This window comes from Chiloscyllium plagiosum, unplaced genomic scaffold, assembly GCF_037043375.1.
Source record: "Chiloscyllium plagiosum isolate Xiang-an unplaced genomic scaffold, Cpla_swu_hap1 HiC_scaffold_11, whole genome shotgun sequence".
NCBI classification, from domain to species: domain Eukaryota; kingdom Metazoa; phylum Chordata; class Chondrichthyes; order Orectolobiformes; family Hemiscylliidae; genus Chiloscyllium; species Chiloscyllium plagiosum.
The window spans coordinates 38,765,836-38,788,702 of record NW_028270149.1 but is presented as its reverse complement, the minus strand read 5'-3'; the positions used below and the strand labels follow the sequence as shown (position 1 = coordinate 38,788,702).

Here is a 22,867-nt window from a genome sequence, read left to right as displayed (position 1 = left end):
ATCTTCTTGCACATTGGAAACCTGATTTTAAAACCTCACTTCTTTTCTTCATCGTCTAACTCCTTAGCCATCATACAAGGAGCAACCAATGATCCAACAATGAGGGACAGGATCATATTGCATTTAATTCCTGGAGGACAATGTGTGACAATACTTTCTGATGTGCTTTTTTCCTCAGAGATGTGGAAACTTGACACTGCTAATTTCTATGTCTGAGCATGAATTTTATTTACAACTGTTTTAGAAAATGTTGACTGTCTCATGCTTTTAGCTGCTTCTTTCTGTTTATTTTCTCTTTCTCTCTGCAACCAAACCCAGGCTGAACTAACAAAATGCAATCAAAAAAGAGAACCAGACACCGAACAATTCAATAGTATATATTAACATCTACGTAAAATCATAAGCCCTTATTTTAAACAAAACCATCCTAAACAATAAACATATGTACATTCAAGGTAAAAAAAAACCCAAAAAAATCTGACGATGCTGTAAATCAGAAACAAAAGCAGAGATTGTTGGAAATGCACAGCAGGTCTGGCAACATCTGTGGAGAGAAATCAGAGTTAATGTTTCAGGCCGAGTGACCCTTCCTCAGAGCATTCAAGGTGTTCAGTTTCTCTAAGTCATGAAAAAGTATTTGAGCTATGAAGCTGGTTAATGAAGAGCTGAGATCTAGAAATGTAGAGTAATGATTCTGCCATATCAATCAGTGAGACAGAAGAACATTGTGGTCACTCATACAGTCATAGAGATATATAGCATGGAAAAAGACCCTTCGGTCCAACTCGTCCATGCCACCAGATATCCCAACCCAATCTAGTCCCACCTGCAGCACTTGGCCCAAATCCCTCCAAACCCTTCCTATTCAAAAACCCATCCAGATGCCTTTTAAATGCTGAAATTGTACCAGCCTCTACCACTTCCTCTGGTAGCTCATTCCATACACGTACCACCCTCTGTGTGAAAAAGTTCCCCCTTACGTCTATTTTATATCTTTTCCCTCTCACCCTAAACTTATGCCCTCTAGTTCTGGACTGCCCCAGCCCAGGGAATAGACTTTGTCTATTTATCCTATCCATGCCCCTCATGATTATATAAATATCTGTAAAGTCACCCCTCAGCCTCCGACACTCCAGGGAAAACAGCCCCAGCCTATTTAACGTCTCCCTATAGCTCAAATCCTCCAACCCTGGCAACATCCTTGTAAATCTTTTCTGAACCCTTTCAAGTTTCACAACATCTTTCTGATAGGAAGGAGACCAGAATTGCACGCAATATTTCAAAAGTGGCCTAACCAATGTCCTGTACAGCCGTAACATGACCTACCAACTTCTGTACTCAATACTCTGATCAATAAAGGAAAGCATACCAAACGCCTTCTTCACTATCCTATCTACCTGCGACTCTACTTTCAAGGAGCTATGGACCTGCATTCTCAGGTCTCTTTGCTCAGCAACACTCCCTAGGACCTTACCATTAAGTGTATATATCCTGCTAAGGTTTGCTTTCCCAAAATGCAGCACTTCACATTTATCTAAATTAAACTCCATCTGCCACTTCTCGGCTCACTTGTCCATTTGATTAAGATCCTGTTGTAATTGAAATAACCTTCTTTGCTGTCCAACTTTGGTGTCATCGGCACACCTCTTATGCTCACATCCAAATCATTTATGTAAATGATGAAAAGTAGTGGACCCAGCACTGATCCTTGTGGCACTCCACTGGTCACAGGCTTCCAGTCTGAAAAAAAACCCTCCACTATCACCCTCTGTCTTCTACCTTTGAGCCGGTTCTGTATCCAAATGGCTAGTTCTCCTTGCATTCCATGAGATCTAACCTTGCTAACCAGTCTCCTATGGGGAACCTTGTTGAATGCCTTACTGGAGTCCATATAGATCACATCTACTGCTCTGCCCTCATCAATTCTCTTTGTTACTTCTTCAAAAAACTCAATCAAGTTTGTGAAACATGACTTCCCACTCATTGGAAAAGGAATGGCATTCTGATAATCACAGTGATGTGACTTCTATCAAATGTCTTATGTTCTTTTTGTGATGTCTTCCAACAGGTAAGTGTCTATACTAAGAAATTGGTCAATTTTCTTTGGATCTATTAGAGATGGTGCAAGTTTAAGATTTGTCTGTTTAACATGAACTCAATTCCCAGTTTAAAATCATGGTTTATTGCACATGTTTGCTTGTTGTTATATGCTTTTGCTTTATCTTGTCACTTTGCGATTTCTTCTCCTTTCACTGTGATGTTTTCATGGTAAACAGCATGTAAAAGTTATGACTGGCCATTGTTCAGTGGTGGCCTTATTTCCCGTCAGAGAGTGCAGGCTGGATTGATGTGTGTGAAGTAGGTATTGAATGCACCATTCTCAGCTCTGTTCTCAGAATGTGTTTCATTACCCTGATGAATATTTTGATGTTGCCATTCAATTCTAAATAGTGTCATACTGTCAGATATGATAAACACATAGGAGTAAGAATAAACCATTCATTGTCTTGAGTTTGCTCCTATCATGACTGATCATCTACCTCATAGCCATATTTGCACACTATCCCCATATCCTTTGATGTCATTAATAAATAAAAATATCCCCTAAACTCTGTCTTGAAGTTACTTAGTAAATGAATTTCCACAGCCCTTTGCTGTAAAGAATACCAAAGATCTCACCTCTGAATGAAAATTGCTCCTCATCTTGGTCCGAGAGGTCCTGTCTTCTTTTTCTGAAACTGTGTCTCCTGGTTCTAGATAGAAGAAGAAGAATAGTCAGAAGAAATATCCTTTCTGCACTTAGAATGCATATCCCTTTAAGAATTTTGTAAGTTTCTATGAGACTGCCTTTCATTCTTCTAGACTCCAGAGAAGCCAAGACATCTCCTCAATCTCTTCTCTTACACCAGTCCCACCATCCCAAGAATCTGCCTGGTGAACCTTGGAAACACGCCTCATGCAATTGAAGCAAGATGTTTTTTCTCTCCTATACTGTAATGCTGTTGTAATAAACATTAAAATGCCTTTTGCTTTCCAAATGACTTGCTTTACATGCATGTTGGTTTTGAGTGATGAATAAGCAAGGACACCTGGGTCACTTTGGACATAAGACTTTTCAATCTCACACCATTCAAGATGCAATTAATTTTTTTATCTTGCTAGGGGTGTGGGGGGAGCTGGCACAGTGGTTCAGTGGTTAGCCTCACAGAGTCTGGGACCCAGGTTTGATTCCAGCCTTGGCCAACTGTGTGGAGTTTGCATATTCTACCCATGTCTGCGTGGATTCCCTCCTGGCGCTCTAGTTTCTTCCCATAGTTCAAAATGTGCAGATTGGGTGGATTGGTCATGCTAAATTTCCCATATTGTCCAGGGATGTGCAGGCATGGTTGATTAGTCATGGGAACTGCAGCATCACAGGGATGGGGGGAGAGGTGGAAGTTGGGTATGGGTGGGATGCTCTTTGGAGAGTTAGGGTGCAGTAAATGGGCTGAATGGCCTGCTTTCATGGGGTGCAATGATTCTATGAATTCTGTGAACTGCCTGAAAATCAACTCCAGTCTATTGTCTGTAGTGATAGATTCCATGAAATCTCTATGTTTTTTGGAGTGATTTCTGGCCATTTGCTGATAGACCGTAAACAACAAGCAAAATCATTGGTAAAGGTTTATTTCGCTTCTCCAAAATTATCCAATTAGCATTATTGCCATGGTAATGTTGGCCAAGCAGTTGGTTTAAGAGGTTCAGGTTACAGTTTAATGGATATTTCACTGAGTGTAAAGGTTTAAATGAACTCCTCAATGTGCCATTACTTCATGGGAATTTGTGTCATCTTAAAAACATTTGAATATCCTTCACAAACAAAATGCAATAGACATTTCTGTAATATTTTTGAGATGAATGGGTAACTTCCACATGTATTACAATTGTCATCAAACAATGTGACTTCGTTGTGTACTATTTTGTACAGGACCACATCATCCTTTATTTCACAAGGTCACTCGACTTTTAGGTACTAACTTACTTTCTGTAATATGCTGTCTCTCTCACTGATTCTGCCTTCAACTCACCTGCATAACAAAATCTGCAGTCGTGTGTGAACTTACTGTGATCTTGTAGCTTTCATTTTTGAAAGTTGATTTGCTATTGGTAACACTGTCCGTATAGTAACATCATGAAGCATCTCAGCTACTTGGTTATTTGAACCTTCAATATTCTCAACTTTAAGGTTGTATAGATATTGTCAAACTGATCACCTATAGATGTAGAGTTTGATTACCGTTTTCTGATGTGGCTAATAATGCTGTCAGAAATTGCTGACTTGTTGCAGATTATGACCTTTCAACATAGAGACTGTCAATGTTTACAAGTGGTAATATGGACCTGTGTACCCCCTCTCCCTATTTGAAATGTATAAGGAATTGGTTGTTCATTTTCTTCAATGCACTATGCTCCTATTATATTTCCTGAAACACTTATTATGACATACATCTCCACATGTGCATCCAAAAATACAGGACTGGCATACATGTTTCGTCAACTTTTACCAACATTCCAACATTTGTGAAGTAATCCTCACTGTGCTAAGAATTATACTGACAACTAATCTTAAAATGTCAGTCAGGCTTGTAGTGTGGTGCACTGTGAGCACCGGAAGCTATATATTTTAATGCACAGGTCCTTGTTCTTCGCAAAGAGAATGACCATGTACAAACACTGTGCTTGTTTCACTTGAAAAATTAAGTGAGAACCACTCTCTGGTTCATTCCTCAGGACACTGCCTTGTTCAAGCACTGTCAAACAATTTAGTTTAAATTTAAACAAAGGTTGATAGTTAGCTGTCAGTCGTTATCTAATTGGTGTATTTTCCATGACATCTCTACCAATCAGCATTCACTTTCATGCAATATAAAAATGCTTTTCAACCGGAAGGTGGGTAGGGGCGGGCTGCCTTAGAGTGGTCGGAAGGTGGGAGGGATGGGGGCTTGCTGGGTCTGTATTGTCTGCACTTTTGTATGTAACAGTACTGTCTAATGTACAACTGTCACTGCTGTTGTCTCCTTATATCTTTGTGAAACTGGGATTTGAGGTTTGTCCTCATGTCCCTGTAAACTGTTTGAATGATAGGGTTTGGGGCCTGGCTTTGCTGCTCTTCTCCCTTGTAAAATTGCTGTCTCTTGTATGCAGCTGTAAATGTAACTGTTTGTTGTAAACTGTTTTTGTAATTTGTTTAATAAAATAAAAATGCTTTTCCCCTTTACATAGGTATTCTAGCAAATTGCCTTGATGAGGGCAAGACAAGAAGCTTTGATATGATGTGTCTTTTTTCAGCAATACTCAAGATAAGTATTGTTACTGAGATTAAAAAAACCCAAAGAATGGACGTTATGGGAAATCTGCATCCAAAACATTAACTCTGCTTTCTCTGCATGGCTGCTCCCAGACCTCTTGAGTTTCTCCAGAAATTTATATTGTATTTACAATGATTATTAAGAGACTTAGGGATACAAATCTGTCCACATGAAATGATAGATTGATATTGAGATTTAAATTGAGAACTGGTGATCTTGTTATTGTTCTGGTCTCATGGGGTTTATAAAGTGTCTTTCCCATGGAAGACATTTAACCTCTTTGATTTCTTCTATGGAGGCTATCATCCCTGCTACAACAAGTAGTTTTGTCAAGACAGTGTCTGAATCTGTGAATGTTGGTCATTCCACCTCAATGGTGGCTTCCATGGGAGTAGTTCAGAGCTCATCTGCAACCTGTGCAAGAAAATCTTTATTCCCAATCTGTTTGCCATCTGTGCTGAACTATAGAGTATCTATTCTTCAGCTTGTTGACTATGTTGACACCTGCCTTCACCCCCTGTGGCTGCTTTAGTGATGATCCCAACATGTTCATTGCCTCAGTCATGCTGTTTTAAGATTGTTACTTACTTAGTATGACCTCTGTCATTGTATTAATGATTCTTTACAGGAAAATGAAAAATTTAACGTTCTTTATGAATTTGTGTTATCTTATCTGGTTTCAAATTCAGATCTGTCATACAGGTTTGTTCAGCAGGCTATGTTGACATCTGAACAACTTCAGCTAATGATTCATTAATAAGCTGTAATAGGCTATTTGCTCATTACCTTTCTCATCATTTACATTTTCTCACAAAGTTTGCTGATTTCTGTCACCTAAATCTTTTCAAGCGTTGATAAGAATGAAAATATTTGTTCCAATCCTGTATGGTTGAAGATTCCCAGCCTTTGATTGAATGGAACAATTCTCTTACGTTAACATAGATATTCATAGTAAATGCCTTTTTCATTTTGGGTTCCATCATGAATCTAGGAAGACTAATGAACTTTTCCATTGATCAGTTATTCATCAAACTTTTGTTCAATAACTAACTCCTCATATCCCTTGACCTGTGGTTTCACACCTGGCTGCTCCTTGACCAGTTGTCACCTGACTTGAATCCTTTGAACAGGCTTGACATGACTGACTTTTTCACTGTCAAGAATATTTTGTGACTTTCCTTTCAAAGAATACACAAGGAATGAAGTTAATGAAGTAGTTTCAAATCCACTGGAGTGGGCTGGTAGGACCGAATATTCATGCGTGTGCCACTTCAAGTTCAATCATAAGCATGCTGTAAAGATCACTGTGGAAGAACTACATCCTAGTTATGCTGCTTTTTAGATAAAGACCTCTATCACTTGAGTCCTGAAAAGTAACCAGCCAAAAAAGAACAGGACAACAAAAGGACTCTGTCTCACCCAGAATGCTGGACTTCAGTCATGGCCAAAAGGAGCAAGAACTGCAGATTTTCAATCAATCAACAAAATTAAGGATCAAAACTAGAAATTGCTGGAAAATTCCTCAGCAGGTCCAGCAACATCTGTCGAGAGAAATCAGAGTTAATGTTTCTGGTCCAGTGAAGCTTCCTTAGGTCCCAGCAATTTCTGTTATTGTTTCTGATTTCTAGCATACACAATTCTTTTGGTTTTTATTTAACAAAATTAAAGATTATGAAACTGAACGTTTAGCTACCAATCACAATTCTATTAGTAGTGATACCAGTGCAATGGCTGTAACATCCAACTTGTTGCTCTTCACAAACAATTATTCTTTGGATTTACTTATTGCTAAGTTGTGTGAATGGGTGTTGTGTTATTAACGCTTCTCATGTTTGGTAATTAATAAATTCACTCCTTGTTAACTCAAGAAAGCCTGGTTGAATTGGTTCCTTTTAAAGTATAAATTTATTTGTTCTGGGGGAAAGATATTCACTAGGGAAGAGATCATTTTCAAATTAATCTTGTTGCAACCACCTAAAAAGATAGCTGAATAAAGAAAGGGTGCCAGTTCATCTGTCCTCACTCAAGACCTCAACAGCTTGCGGTATCCCACTTGGAACCAAATTGACAAACGTCGTCTTCATGGTCATAAAAAATGTTAATCCCTAAAAGCATGGAGTGTACTTCTGAACAATATCCATATCATTTGTTTGATTCACTCAATATACTCTTGATTTCATGTTGTTTCAATTCCTGTGATGCTTCAGCATGAGAATGATATCAAATTTTGAAAAACTATGAGAATTAATGCATCAAGGCAAAGACCATCACAGTTCCACTTAATATCCTGTAAGCCAGTAAATAAAGATGATACATTTGGCTATAGCCTGTGCAATCACAAGTGTGCTTTGATGTATCTTAAAAGTCGAAGCCAAACTCATCGAAAAACATTTTATGTTTCACTGGCCGTACAGAACGTGGACCTGTCTAAGGTGACATTTTTGTCACACACACTGGAACTGTGATCATTCCCAAAATCAGAAAAAAAAACATTATAAGCCTGAACTGTGCTAGTTGTAAAATTATGAAAAGCCATGATGACAAAGTTTGTTGCTGAATAGAAATACTGTTGCACCAGCATTGAGAAATAACATTGAGAGGGCCAGAACCTCGACTGAGTAACCCAAGAGAAGAAAACAAAGGTATTACAGCTGATAAGTTCAAACTGTCCTCCATCCAGCTGTTTCTTTCATTTTAGCTTTTGTTTTTCTTTGTAACCATACTCAGACTTGACTAACAGCTCACAGAATAGGGAAGAATCAGCTGACACATAATTAGCACTGAACCATACTACACCTCCATTTCTGCCTTATGTTTCTATAGTCGATGGGAGAAGATATGTGAGTGATTTGTGGTCTTGATCTCTTTATTTACACTGTGAACATAAGAATAATACTTTACAGACAATAACAGTAACAACTTACGTTACACAATTATTTTATTAAACTTTCCATAATACCTTCCCAGAAAATGTGAAAATAGTTCAAACAACTATCTGTTTGGATGTCTATATACAAATAGGATATCTCCTAGGCGAATATTTTGGCATTTTTATTTGACTTCAGAATGGAAGGAGAACTTTTCCAGAGAATTTCTGTGGATGAAAAAATGGATTTTATTGGAATCTATTTTGGAGAGGATTATATGTACTCTGCCAATGGATAAACTTTTAGTTATTTCAAGTGTAACTATAACTAATTTAGCTGTAGAGAATGGAGCACATAATGCAGGTGACATTTCTGTATCAGCACTGAAGGTGTGCAGCAGTGTCAGAGGTACTGGCATTTGAATAAGATATTAACTCAATCTAATGCCCTGTCAAAAGGTTATAAAAGATTCCATGGTTTTATTTGAGAAAGAACAAAGGAATTCATCATGTGTCCCTTTTCAACAGCTGTTTAACCTGTTTCCAACTTCATTTGAAATTAGATTTTGAATTGAAACTTGTTACCAGCTTTGACTCAACAGTTACTCTCTCAGTTTAGTCAGAGTTATAGCCCTGACTCATAGACTAGAGCACATAATCCAGCTGTCACTTGAGTGGAATACTGAATGATACACATTATACAGCTGGTGATGTTGATTTTTAGACAAAACATTGGAAACATAGAATGATTACCACAGCGAAGGAAGTCATTCAGCTTTTTGCTGACTCTCTACTATAGTAACTCAGCTTGTCCCACCCCCTCATGCTTAACCAGTTTGCTTTTGTAAATTGTGGCTGAATTTAAATCTCTTACATGTCCATGCAGTACATTTCAAATCATAATCGTTGTTGCATCAAGTAACTTTTCTTCTACTCACCCATTGATTCTTTTGGCAATCAATTCAATCAATATCCTCTGGTTCCTAACCCTCTGCCAATGGCTATAGTTTCTCCTTTTCTATTCTGTCTACATCTTTCATGATTTTGAATATTTCTATGAAATCTCTCCTTACTATTTCCTTCTCCATTGAGAACAACTCCTAGTTCTCCAATCTATCTACATCCTGCATCCCTGGAATGCTTCCCATAAGTCTTTTTTGCATTTTTTTGAAAGCCTCCTCATCCTTCTGAAAATGCAATGCTTGGAATTTGACATAATACTGTACTTAAATTGAGGCATTTTACAAAAGTTCATAATAACTTGAGTTATGATGAAGGATCACTGGATCCAAACTTTAATTCTGCTTTCTTTCCACAGATGCTGCCAGATCTACTGAGTTTTTCCAATAATTTCTGGGTTTTTTTTCTGATTTCCAGTATCCACAGTTTTTTTTTGTTCTAATAACATACTTGCTTTATTACTCCTTGCACCACTTATTCAGCCAGAGATCCTGTATCCCTTTGTGTTCCCTTTTTTAACCTGCTGAATCAGTTTGTACATTTTGTCTAGAATCATGCTGTTCACATCATTCTTCCTATTAAAGTGTCAAATGCCAACAGTCCATTTTATCAAAAAAATAAGCCTGCATGTATCATAGTAACTGCAATATTTGCATCAACCCTCTCTGTCATCTCAGTGGAAGAGACTGATTCAATTAACTAGCACAATTTACCTTTAACAAATCTGTAACCTCAACCAGCACAACCAAATAAACTGATATGAATAGGAAGGGTTTGGAGGGATATGGGCCGGGTGCAGGCAGGTGGGACTAGATTGGGTTGGGATATCTGGTCGGCATGGACGAGTAGGACCGAAGGGTCTGTTTCCGTGCTGTACATCTCTATGACTCTAATGATATCTGCTCATTTATCTTAATGTCACTTGTACAACAGTGACTATTTCAAAAACAATTAATTGGCTTGTAGGCTTTTGTTATTTAAGGATCTTTTGGATATTAGCTAGTAACCAACGACAACATAAGTCGTGTTTAAGAGGCAAACTAATGGTCCAAGTTTCAAATTTTTTAGTCACTTTATGTAGGATTCTAAAACAGTTACATTAAAATTATTGATAGCTGCTAGCTATAGCTCTCTCCCCTTCTGATTATATCTCTACTTTGAATGCTTCTAAGTATATAGTGATAACGTTTGACTTAGCCCCCAATAGCTTATTAGTGAAGCCAGCAGATATTTCTAGGCTTCATGAAACAGGTAGAATGTATATCACACTAGAATTGTAGCCCTGGCTTAATTCCTTGACCAGATAAGAAACAGAGAGATAGACTGAGTTGCCAAAAGAGTAAATGCAGAGAGAATATAGATGTATAAGTGAGAGTGGGGGTTGGTTAGTTCAGTTGGCTAGGCAGCTGGTTTGCATTGCAAAATAATGCCAACTGCATAGGCTGCCTGCTGCCTCCACTGGCTGAGGTTCCCGTGAAGGACTTTCTTTCTCAAACTCTCCTATCACCTGAAGTACATGCTGACCCTCAGGCTATACCACCAACTGTCAACTCTCTCTAATGAGATAATTGCCCTATAATCCGGTCAGACTATGGTGACTTTGCCTTTGCCTATCTGTGACAGTAAACATTCAGAATAGTACAAAGTATAGAATGTGTGTAAGAAATGGCAGGAAGACAGACTTTTTTCTATTTCCTAATAGTGGTAATGAAATAGCCAAAAACTGGCAAACGTTTTTATTCTCTCCGACTTTCTTGAAAGCAGAAAATAAAACCATATGTATTACTTTAAATTACCTCAACCATTAGCAGTCACATAACCTGTCATTACTGTCTATTGTAAAATAGTACAAAGAGAAATTAGCCATGCAAATAAGTAAGTTACGAATAATGGCCAGAGATCATTTAACCCAAGAACCAGATAGAGTAAAACTGAAGTATTAATTAGACATTCCACATTTTTATTGGGAATGTACAAAAGAGTAAATCATGGCCAGACAAGGGAAGAAAAACATAGGTAAACACAAACAGAAAGAAATAGACAATAGAAACTCAAATTCAATTTTAAACGTACCAAGGACAAGAAGAATGAAACTGAGAAATATAGCAGGTGACTGCTCTGTGACTTTTAATTAGCTGTGGTTGACACCATGAACAAAATCATATTTCTGGTGAAATGCCCAAATAAATGATAAAACCTAATGAAAAGTAAGGAAAGAAAAAAAGTTTACATGCAAAAATAACATACTTAAGAACTTTAAAACAGAATGGATTTAAACATTTCTAAGTTCTTATGGGGTCCATTAGTTTGTCAGAGATTTATTTCCCAGAAATACCCTTCATAATTTACATTAAATACTGTATTTTGACACAGAATCAGAGATTGAAATTCCTCCATGAAAGTCTGTATGAAATGCCCTCATGGCAAAAAAATAATCCCAGGTTCAATTTGCACTCTGTTGTAAATCAGATGGCTTTGGTCAGAATAGTAGGAGGAACACTTATATTAGGCTTTCAGCACCCCAGATCTAGTGAATTGAAAACTCAGTATGGATTTTGCTCTCAATAATTATCCAGCGACTCCTGCTAAAGCATACACATTTGTATGGACATTGGATGAAAATAGAGATTGATTCAGCAGTGATGTGCCTTGAATTGAATTTCCTGCTGAGAACAGATAAAGACACAGACAATGACCACTGAAATGAAATTTCCAAGAATGACTAACATAAATGGAAAAGTATCCCACATAGAGGCATTTTCTTCAGAACAGCAAGAGGGGAGCAAACTGCTAAAAGAGAAGTGGGAGTACATTTTACCAATGTTTTCATAGAGGAGTTTCTATTTCGCTTTTATAAACAGATACATGACATCAGACAGCTTATGGCTTTTAGAGAGATTGTCATAGACTGAAAAGTCTATTTTTATTTTCAAACATTCAATTGCTAGTCTTTGTGCTTAACATCAAGTGCTGAGTCACAATGCATTTAAAGAGTGAAAGGAATGTCACATTATTCATTGCAAGAAAGACATGAAGATAATAAGGTTGCAAAACTCAGCTCAATAATTCTAGTCCTCAAGGGACAATGTAGGAGGAAGGAGGAATCATAAAATATTGAGAGAATGCAGAGAATGAGTTGTGGTAATCTTCCGACCACCATGTTATTTTACTAGTGCCAAGGAAGGTGGATGATAGCCCACTGCCTCAGAGAGTAAGTGAAGTATTTAATACTAATAGCCTTTCCCCATTATTAAAGGCATTTTATTAGTGGTTGGTGGGTTTCTGCTCTGAGGATGCCGGATCACACTTACAAGTTGTCTGACTTAGTAGTAGGAAGCCACAGTTTATAGCAACTGCTGAGGGAGAAATAAACTGGCTTGTTCAAGTTTACGTTATTTTTTTACTGCAGAGCAGAAACACAGCTTTTTTTTTGGGAGTTCCAATTACTTCTATCAAACATTCATAGTCCCAGGCTGTTCAGCTACCTAGCAGTCAATCAGAGAGTTGTTAACAGGCAGAAGACATTTGTTATCAATAACCAGTCTCTAGTTAATAACCAATCAGCTAATTAGATTAGATTCCCTACAGTGTGGAAACAAGCCCTTCGGCCCAACAAGTCCACACCGACCCTCCGAAGATTAACCCACCCAGTCCCATTTCCCTCTGGCTAATGCACCGAATACTATGGGCAATTTAGCATGCCTAATACACCTAATCTGCACATTTTTGGACTTGTGGGAGGAAACCGGAGCACCCGGAGGAAACCCACACAGACACGGGGAGAATATGCAAACTCCACACAGCCCGAGGCTGGAATCAAACTTGGGACCCTGGTGCTGTGAGGCAGCAGCGCTAAGCACTGAGCCGCCGTGCCACTCATTTGTTGGTTAAATTAATTGTTGGTTAAAACTCCATTCATACACACCATCCTTGGTTCCAGCCTGTCTATACTAACATCACCCCACTACTTGAATGCACAGCAGTGCAAACCATACTTTCAATGAATGTCAGGCTCCTTGCTTTTAGAAAACGCAGCAGTGCTACAATAAATTTGGTTTCTAAAATAGTCCTAATCCAACTTCAGTCATATCAATCAAAATTCAAAAAGAAAGTCATGGCATTTCCAACATGAATGCAATATTTGAGTTGTGTATGATTTAAACTGTTGGGAAAGAAGGAATGAATACAGTATTTTCGATATATTCAAATCAATCTGTTCAGAGATGTAATTACAACACCTCTGGAGCAGGTGGAAATTGAACCCAGGCCTCGTGGCTCAGAGGTAGGGACACTACTACTGCACCACAATAACCCTTAAATGTGTTTGATGCTAGACAGGCGGCACAATATGACCTATTAGGATATATTTACTGTTCTTGATCACTCATTAAAGTTCTTCCAGCAATGCATTCAGGTGTTTATGGTAGAATAATAGCATGGACCATCATAGTCACCTCCTTTAACTGCTTTCTCAGCACTTGTTTGGATGGCTCTCTGATCTCCTCATGGAAGAGAACCTGTTTCCTCTTATTGATCTATTGCACCTTGTCATGACCTCAACTGATGCTATTATTGGATGTCAGTTCCCAGATTGAAATGTGGGTGGTAGATCTTTTTCTTTATTTGATGAGGTGGTATTTCATTGAAACACAGGTGGGCAGATTTAGTAATAAAATATGCATTTATTCTGCAAAAGAAAAGACAAGATTAAATCAAACTACTTATGTATGATAAATTTAAAAGTTTTTGAAATACAGAAGAAAAATCACTTCAATCCCAACATCATCACTTTACTGTACTGAACTACTGAGAAAAAAAGTCCTTCTCCATCACATCTATAGGTTTTACTTAACTTTATCTTTCAAACCCCAGTCTCATGAGTTTGAAGGTCTCTCCTTGAGTATTCGCACAACTAAGATTACACTTTCTCAGCTTCAAATCACTTCTGTACTGTTCTAAACAACCAGTTTAGTCTACAACTTTCACAGGAAAATTGTTACACTAAGATATTCAATTTCTAACTGTCCTGAATTTTCTCCTTATTCCAACCAGAACATCTGCATACTGTTTTCCAAGCTATGGTTTTTCCCTGAAGGAAAGACAAATCAATCTCTAATTTATCTAACAGAACATTTTTCAATGTTTACTCTGTCTGCTTCATAATTAAGCAAATTCCCACTGTTACTCAAGGAACTCTCTCCCTGATGCTCCCGAAATTCTGACAAGTTAATCATTAAACCCCCCAAAGTCACTAGTTCAGATCCAAACTCTGGCATATATTATCTTAATATATGCAACCATATGATCATAAGGTATAGACGCAAAGTTAGGCCATTTGGCCAATCGAGTCTGCTCCACCATTCTATCATGGCTGATATGTTTTTCAATCCTATTCTTCTGCCTTCTCCCCATATTTGATCCCCATACTAATCAAGAACTTATCTATCACTGTCTTAGATACTCTCAATGACTTGGATTCTACTGCCTTCTGTAGCAATGAAATATTTATAAAGATTACACCTCACCCAGAAGGAGAATGCAATTACACTTTAAGATATTATCTATTGTAAGTTGTCTTAACACTGTTTCTATATCACATTAACAGAGCTAGCATATTGACATTAAACAAATTACGCAGCAATCATATTTGACTTAAGCCCATAGGTACCATAACACTTGATATTTTTCATGTGTGCGCTTGATAAAGTCCATTATAACATTTTTGTTTCTAGACACAGGTACAATTCTCAAATTATACATTTGGAAAGATAAATTCCACCAAAATGATCATAATTTATATTTCCAAATGTTTTCAAATAATCGAGGGATTGTGATTCACATAAATCACAGTTTCTTTCTTACTATTGATGTATATTTAAAAATGAGATAGACCCACACAAGCGTCAATGACACCTTCCCAATTGTTGAGTGTTTTTCCTGATTTGGAAGAAAATAACTGACTGCCTGTTCAATCCCATCTCATCATCCTCTATTAAAACAGTCCTCAAACTGATCTCGCTGACATCAAAAATCAGTTTAAGTGACTTCTCACAATTTGGTGCAGTTAAAACCAGAATGGTTGCTAGCATGACTTTCAGGCTTTCAAAGACACTTTAATACTTTTCCATCCATTCAAAAATTCAGCCTTTCTTCAGCTAATTTGGCAAAGGTGCAGAAGTTCAGGACATGCTTGCAATTAAAATCCACTCACAACAACATAACACAAAATGTCACATTATATTCAAAGTAAAGAAAAATCCAAAATATACTTTACTTTCACTTCTCCAGGTGCTTCTTGACCTTATCCCACAGAATGGTCTTAGTAAGTCACTTTTGCTTTATCAAATTCACTCAGCCAGATTTACAACCAAATTGGCTTTTTGTAACCAGGCAAACAGTTTAGTCATGTGGTATAAATGTTCTTTCCAGTTTGGCCAAAAACAAAGAAATCATTGATGTAACCGCATAATTAAGTATTCCTTCAATGACTTTATTGTTTAATCATTGGAACATAGCTTGTGAAATTTTCATTCAAAACTTTGCATTGATAAAATTGTTACAAGAGCTGATATTTCTCTGGCTATATCTATCAGTGGAACTTGCTAATAGCCTTTTAGCAATTTGATTTTTGTGACAGAATGTGTGTGTCCAATTCATTCCATACAGTGTTCCAAACTTGGAATAGGATCTGAGCTTGTTTTTGTAACCATATTGACTTTGTGATAATCAATGCAGACTCCATATATAACTTCCAATTTTGGCACTATCACAATTAGGGAGCTCCAGCTCCTATAGCTTGGTTCGATAATTTCATTATTCATCATGAGCTTTACCTCCTACTTAACCTCCTGGTTGAACTAATCTTTCTGGATTGAGTCTGTAAGGATGTTTATTTATAGCTAATATATCCCCCATATTATTATCATAAGCAGCCCGAGCTGTTTTTACAGAGTCATAGAGACATACAGCATGGAAACAGACCCCTTGGTCCAACCAGTCCACACCAACTATTTTCCCAAACTAAACTCATCCCACTTGCCTGCATTTGGCCGATGTCTCTCCAAATCTTAACTATTCATGGACTTACCCAAATGTCTTTTAAACATTGTAACTTTCCCTGCTTCCACCATTTTCTCTGGTAGTTCATTCCATGCAGGAACCACTCTCTTTGTAAAAATGTTGCCCCTCATGTCCTTTTTAAATTATTCTCCGCTCACCTTAAAAATATGCTCGCTTGTTTTGAACTCCACACCCAAGGGAAAAGATCCTTATAATTCACCTTAGCTACACTTCTCATGACTTTATCCCTCAACCTCCTACACTACGTGAAAGAAGTCCCAGGCTTTCCAGTCTTTTTTAAAACACTCTATTCCTGGCCACATCCTGGTAAATCATTACAGAATGATCTCCAGTTTAATGATATCCTTCCTAACAGAGTGACCAGAACTGCACACAGTACTCCAAAAGATGTTCACCATAGCCCTGTACAACCTCAACATGATGCCCCAACTCCTATAATCAAAGGTCTAAGCAATGAAGGCAAACCTGTTAAATGATTTCTTCTCACAAATTGATGTATGATTTTGTAATAGCCTTCATAAATCTCTTCAATAGTTTTCTGTAAGATAAAACATGATACCATCTAACCTTTTAAGTACCTCTAAATTAACTGATCTGAATGCTGGACTGCCAACACTTGAATTTTCAATTTCTGATTCATTCTTCAACTGTTCTTATTTTTATTTCACTTCCTATTTCTTTCACTCATAGACTCATAGATGTTAACAGCAATATAAGGGGGGCATTTGTCCCTCATGTCTGCACCAGTGAACAGTTGACTAAGTAAGAGTCAAGAGTGTGGTGCTGGAAAAGCACAGCAGGTCAGGCAGCATCCAAGGAGCAGGAAAATCGATGTTTCGGGCAAGAGCCTTTCACCATTCCTAATGAAGGGCTCTTGTCTGAAACGTCAATTCTCCTGCTCCTTGTATGCTGCCTGACCTCTGTGTTTTTCCAGCACGACACTCTCAACTCTGATCTCCAACATCTGCAGTCCTCACTTTCTCCTAGCTGACTAAGTAATCCTATTTTCCAACTTCTGGCCAAACGTTATTGAGGCAATGGCAATGAAAATTAATGTCTGAGTATTGTTTAAGTGTGAGAATTTCTGACTGAACCACCCTTTCAGGCAGCATGTTCCAGACTCTCACAACACTCTGACTGAAAAAGGTCTCCTCAACTCTGCTGTCAAACTGCAAGCTTTGACATTAAGTCTACACTGCACAGTTATTGACCCCTGTGCTGATGGAAAAAATATACTATCCACCTTACGTATGGCCTTTTTTTACTCATTCATGGACTGTTTTGTTGGCTGTTCAGCATTTGTTGTCTAGTTGCCCTTGAGAAAGCAGTGATGAGCTACATTCTTGAACCACTTCAGTCCATGTGCTGTAAGTTGACTCACAATGCCCTTTGGGAGAGAACTATGGGATTTTTACCCAGCCACAGTAAAGGAATGATTTGGAGATGCCGGTGTTGGACTGGGGTATACAAAGTTAAAAATCACACAACACCACGTTGTAGTCCAACAGGTTTAATTGGAAGCACACTAGCTTTCGGAGTGCCACTCCTTCATCCGGTGGTTGTGCCCTGATGAAGGAGCGATGCTCCAAAAGCTAGTGTGCTTCCAATTAAACCTGTTGGACTATAACCTGGTGTTGTGTGATTTTTAACATAGTAAAGGAACAGTGATATATTTCCAAGTCAGGATGCTGAGTGGCTCGAGGGGGATCTTGCAGGTGATGGTGTTCCCATATGACCACTGCCCTTGTTCTTTTAGAAGGAAGTGGTCATGGGTTTGGAAGGTGCTATCTTAGGATGTTTGGTGAATTTCTGCAGTGAATCTTGTAGATAGTACACACTGTTGTTACTGTGCATTGATGGTAGAAGGATTGGATAATTGTGGATGTGGTGCTAATCAAGCAGACTGCTTTTTCCTGGATGGTGTCAAGCTTCTTGATTGTTATTAGAACTGCACCCATCCAGGAGAGTGGGGAGTATTCCATCACACTTCTGACTTATACCTTGCAGTTAGAATCATAGAATCCCTACAGTGTGGAAGCAGACCATTCAGTCCATCATGTTTATACAGTTTCTCAGAACAGCATTCTACCCACACCCACCGCTCTCCTCCATCCCTGTAACCCTGCTTTTTCCATGACTAATCCAGTTAGCTTGCACATCCCTGGACAGTATGGACAATTTAGCATGGCCAATCAATCCAACCTACACATCTTTGGACTGTGGGAGGAAACCGTAACACCTGGAGGAAACTCACCCAGATACAAGGAAAAAGTGCAAACTCTACATAGACAGTCACCTGAGGGTGGAATTGAACCTGAATCCCTGGCACTGTGAGGCAGCAGTGCTAACCACTGAGCCACTATGCTGCCCTGGTGAACAGACTTTGGGGAGTCAGGAGGTGAGTTGCATATTACATTATTCCTAGCATCTGACCTGCTCTTGTAGCCACTGTATTCATCTGGACTAGTCCAGTTGAGTTTCTGGTCAATGTAACCCCAAGCTGTTGATAGTGGGGGATGTAGTGATGGTAACACCAATCAAGGTTAAGGGACAGTGGTTAGGTTGTCTTTTATTGAAGATGGTCATTTCCTTCCATTTGTATGGGCTGAATGTTACTTTCCATTTGTCAGTCCAAGCCTGGATAGTGTCCAGATCTTGTATTTGACCGTGGATGGTTTCAGAATCTGAGAAGTAGTGAATGGTGCTGAACACTGTGTAATCATCAGCGAACATCCCCACTTCTGACCTTATGATGAAGCAGCTGAAGGTGGCTGAGCCTAGGACACCATGCTGAGGATTTCATCCAGAGATATGTTGGACAGAAGATGACTGACCTCCAAATACCACAACCATCTTCTTATGTGGCAGGTATGATTCCAACCTGTGGAGATTTTGCCCCTTGATTTCCAGTTTTGCTAGAGCTCCCAGATGCCATACTCAGTCGAATGCAGCCTTGATGTCAAGGGCTGTCACTCTCACTTCACCTCTGGAATTCAGCTCTTTTGTCCTTGTTAGAACCAAAGCTGTAATGAGGTCAGGAACTGAGTGGCTAGGGCAGAACCCAAACTGGGCATCACTGAGCAGTTTATTGCTGAACAGATGCTGCTTGATAGCACTGTTGTTGACATCTTCCATCACTTTGCTGATAATCGAGAGTAGGCTGATGGGATGGTAATCAGGTTGGGTTTATCCTGTTTTTTTTGTGTATAGGACATACTTAGGCAAGTTTCCACATTGGTGGGTCGATGCCAGTGGTTTAACCATAGTTGTACAGTAGCGCCTCGACTTACAAACTTAATCCGTTCCGGGACCCGGTTCCGCGAACCGAAAAGTTCGCGAACTGAATCAATTTTCCCATTGTTCGGATATTTCCGGAGTCTTTTCTCTTTTTTGTCTCTTGGAGGTTGGTGATGCCACAAGAAAACGATCCAGAGAAGCTTGTATTTTCTTTGTTGCAGAATTTTCCGAAAATAAGACATCACATTGTCATTTAAAATGTTCACTGCTCTGTTGGTCACAGTTTTGTTAGGGTGATGCCTCTCAACAACAGCCTGCACTTCACTCCATTTGCTACAAATGTCTTTAATTTGAACACTTGATACATCTTCCCTCTCTTCTTCCTCCTCTCCAGAATGCTCCTGCTGCATAACCTTCACCTGCTCCTGTTGCAATTCAACAAGATCTTCTGTGCTGAGTTCATGTCTGTGGTCCTCCATCAGCTCCGCCACATCATCTTCATCGACCCCCAAGCCCATATTTTGGCCCAGGGTCACAATCTCGTTCACTACATTTACTGATGTCTCCTCCTCAAAACCCTCGAAGTCTCTCTCAGGTACACAATCTGGCCAAAGTTTCCTCCAGGCCGACTGCAACATACGGAAAGAGACCTCGTTCCATGCCTTATCAATAAGGCTTATGCAGTGGAGGATATTGAAGTGGTCATTCCAGTACTGACCAAGGGTCAAATTTGTGTCGTTGGTGACCTGGAAAGACCTGGCGAACAGAGCCTTCGTATATAGCTTTTTGAAATTTGCAATGACATTCTGGTTCATGGGTTGGATGAGAGGAGTGGTGTTGGGAGGAAGGAACTTTACTTTTATGAAGTTGTATTCAATGTCCAAGTCTTCTTCCAAATTTGGAGGATGGACAGGAGCATTGTCCATTACTAGAATTCACTTAAGCGGCAAATTATTTGTTTCAAGAGATTCCTTGACAGCTGTTGCAAAAACTTCCGTCAACCATTCCATAAAAATCATTCGCGTGATCCAAGCCTTGCTATTCACCCTCCACATTACCGGGAGTTTAGCCTTCAACACATTATTGCGTTTAAAAATGTGAGGGTTTTCAGAGTGGTAGATTAATAGAGGCTTAATCTTGCAATCCCCACTTGCATTCACGCACAATAAAAGCGTTAACCTGTCCTTCATTGGTTTGTGGCCCGGTAGTGCCTTCTCCTCTTGAGTTATGTAGGTCCTTTTGGGCATTTTTTTCCAGAAAAGTCCAGTTTCATCACAGTTAAAAACTTGATGTGAGACATAACCTTCATCTTCGACAAACTTATTGAATTCCTTCACAAAGTCCTCCGCTGCCTTTTTGTCCGAACGAGCCGCTTCTTCATGCCTTATTACACGATGGATTCCAGTTCGTCAACGAAATTTATCAAACCAGCCTCTGCTGGCTTTAAATTCTTCAACGCTAGCAGTACTTGTACTCGGCGGTTTCGCCAACAAATCACGGTGTATGTGTAAAGCCTTCTCGCAGATTATAGTCTCGTTAACACTATCTCCAGCAAGCTCTTTTTGATTTATCGAAACTAATAATAATTTTTCAATCTCGTCTAATAATTTAGGCCTTTGCTTCGATAAAATAGTCACTCCTTTAGCCACGTCAGCTGCCTTTAGTGCCTCTTTGTTCTTTAGGATAGTACAGATAGTCGATTTCGCCATGTCGTACTGCATAGCGAGATCAGATACGCGAGCACCATTCTCGTGTCTAGCTATTATTTCCTTCTTCGTTTCTACAGTAATACGTTTAGGCTTCTTAACACCACTAACACTACCACTTTTCACTTTCTTGGGAGCCATAATGAGGGCTAATTTAATGCAAAAAACAAAAAAAAAGTGTAAGAATGCTTGGACGTTGGATGTTCACAGTGCGTGCGCCAAAGACGAACTGAATGAGATCACACGGGGCCCGAGAGCTTTTGCGTTCAAAGCGCATGTAGAAAAGCAGAACAATGACAATGAAACCACGGGCTTTTTGCGTTCGTACCTTCATTCGTACCTTGAATTTCGTACGTACTTTGAAGCAAAATTTTACTTACAATCCTGTTCGTAAACCAATTTGTTCGTGAACGGGGTCGTTCATATGTCGAGGCGCTACTGTATATGCCACTATGAGGTGCTATTTTAACTTTTGTTGCTACAAAGTAAAAAAAACCCAGCCTATTCAAACTTGCCTCATGGATCAGACTCCCCAGCCCAATCAACATCCTCGTAAATCTCCTCTCTAATGCAATTGCATCCTTCCTGTAAAATGGTGACTGGAACTTTACGCATTGTTCCAGTTGTGGCCAAACCAACACATTATACAGTTCTAGCATAAACTCTTTGCTCTTGTACATGAATACCTCACCTGATAAAAGTAAGTGTCCCGTATACATTCTTAACCACTTTATCTACCTGCCCATTTACTTTCAGGGACCTGGAGAAAAGTACACAATGGTCCCTCTGATTTTCAATTCTGTCCAGGGTCCTATGATTCATAGTATATCCCCTTTGGTTTGCTAGTCCTCCTCAAGCACATTACCACACACATTTCCAGAATAAATTCCATTTGCCACTGCTGTTCCCCCCGAGCGGTCTGTCGATATCCTCTTGTAGCGTAAGGCTATCCATGTCATTGTTTGCTTAATAATTCTCACGTTATTGCCAAATTCTTGTTCATACCACCTACATTTAAGTCCAAGCCATTTATATAACCACAGACAGCAAAGACGCCAGTAATGACTCCTATGGAACTCCACAGAGATTCTGATGTCTGGTCACAGAAACATTCCTCGACCATAACCCTCTGCTTGCTGTCTCTTAGTCAATTTTGGATCCAACACACCACTTTACCTTGGATCCAATGGGCTCTTACCTTTGAGGCCAGTTTGCCCTGAAGGATCTTATCAAACTTCTCCCTAAAATCCATGTAGACCACACCAATTGTATTACACTCATCAACACTCCTGGTTACTTCATCAAAAAATTTAATTACATTTAACAAATATGACCATCCTAAAACAAATTCAAGCCAACTATCCCCAATTAATCCATGTCTGTCCAAGTGAAGAAAGATTCTGTTCCTCTGAGTTATTTCTAATAATTGCTCCATTGATGAGCTTAGACTGATTAGCCTGCAATTTTCTGATCTCTCCCTTGCTTTTTTTTAAATATTTGGACAATATTAGCAATCCTCCAGTCCCCTGATACCTCACCTGTGGACAGAGTGGATTTGAAAATCAATGCCAGAGTGTCTGATATCTACCTCCTTACTCCCTCAAAAACCTGGGATGTATGTCATCCAAACCTCTTTAATTTCTTCTGATATTTCATAGCCATCCATCCTG

The 22,867-nt window shown here is 39.0% G+C and overlaps 1 long non-coding RNA gene across 1 annotated transcript in view; it reads right to left on the bottom strand.

The window, feature by feature from the left end:
- Positions 1-429: 429 nt before the first annotated feature.
- Positions 430-22,867, bottom strand: part of LOC148148780 (uncharacterized) — a 60,607-nt gene continuing 38,169 nt past the window's right edge. Inside the window, exons 2-3 of the long non-coding RNA XR_015758574.1 lie at positions 2,680-2,753; positions 430-544 (exon numbers count right to left, since the gene is read on the bottom strand). This is a non-coding gene — a long non-coding RNA (uncharacterized LOC148148780). The remainder of the gene's footprint in view (positions 545-2,679; positions 2,754-22,867) is intronic.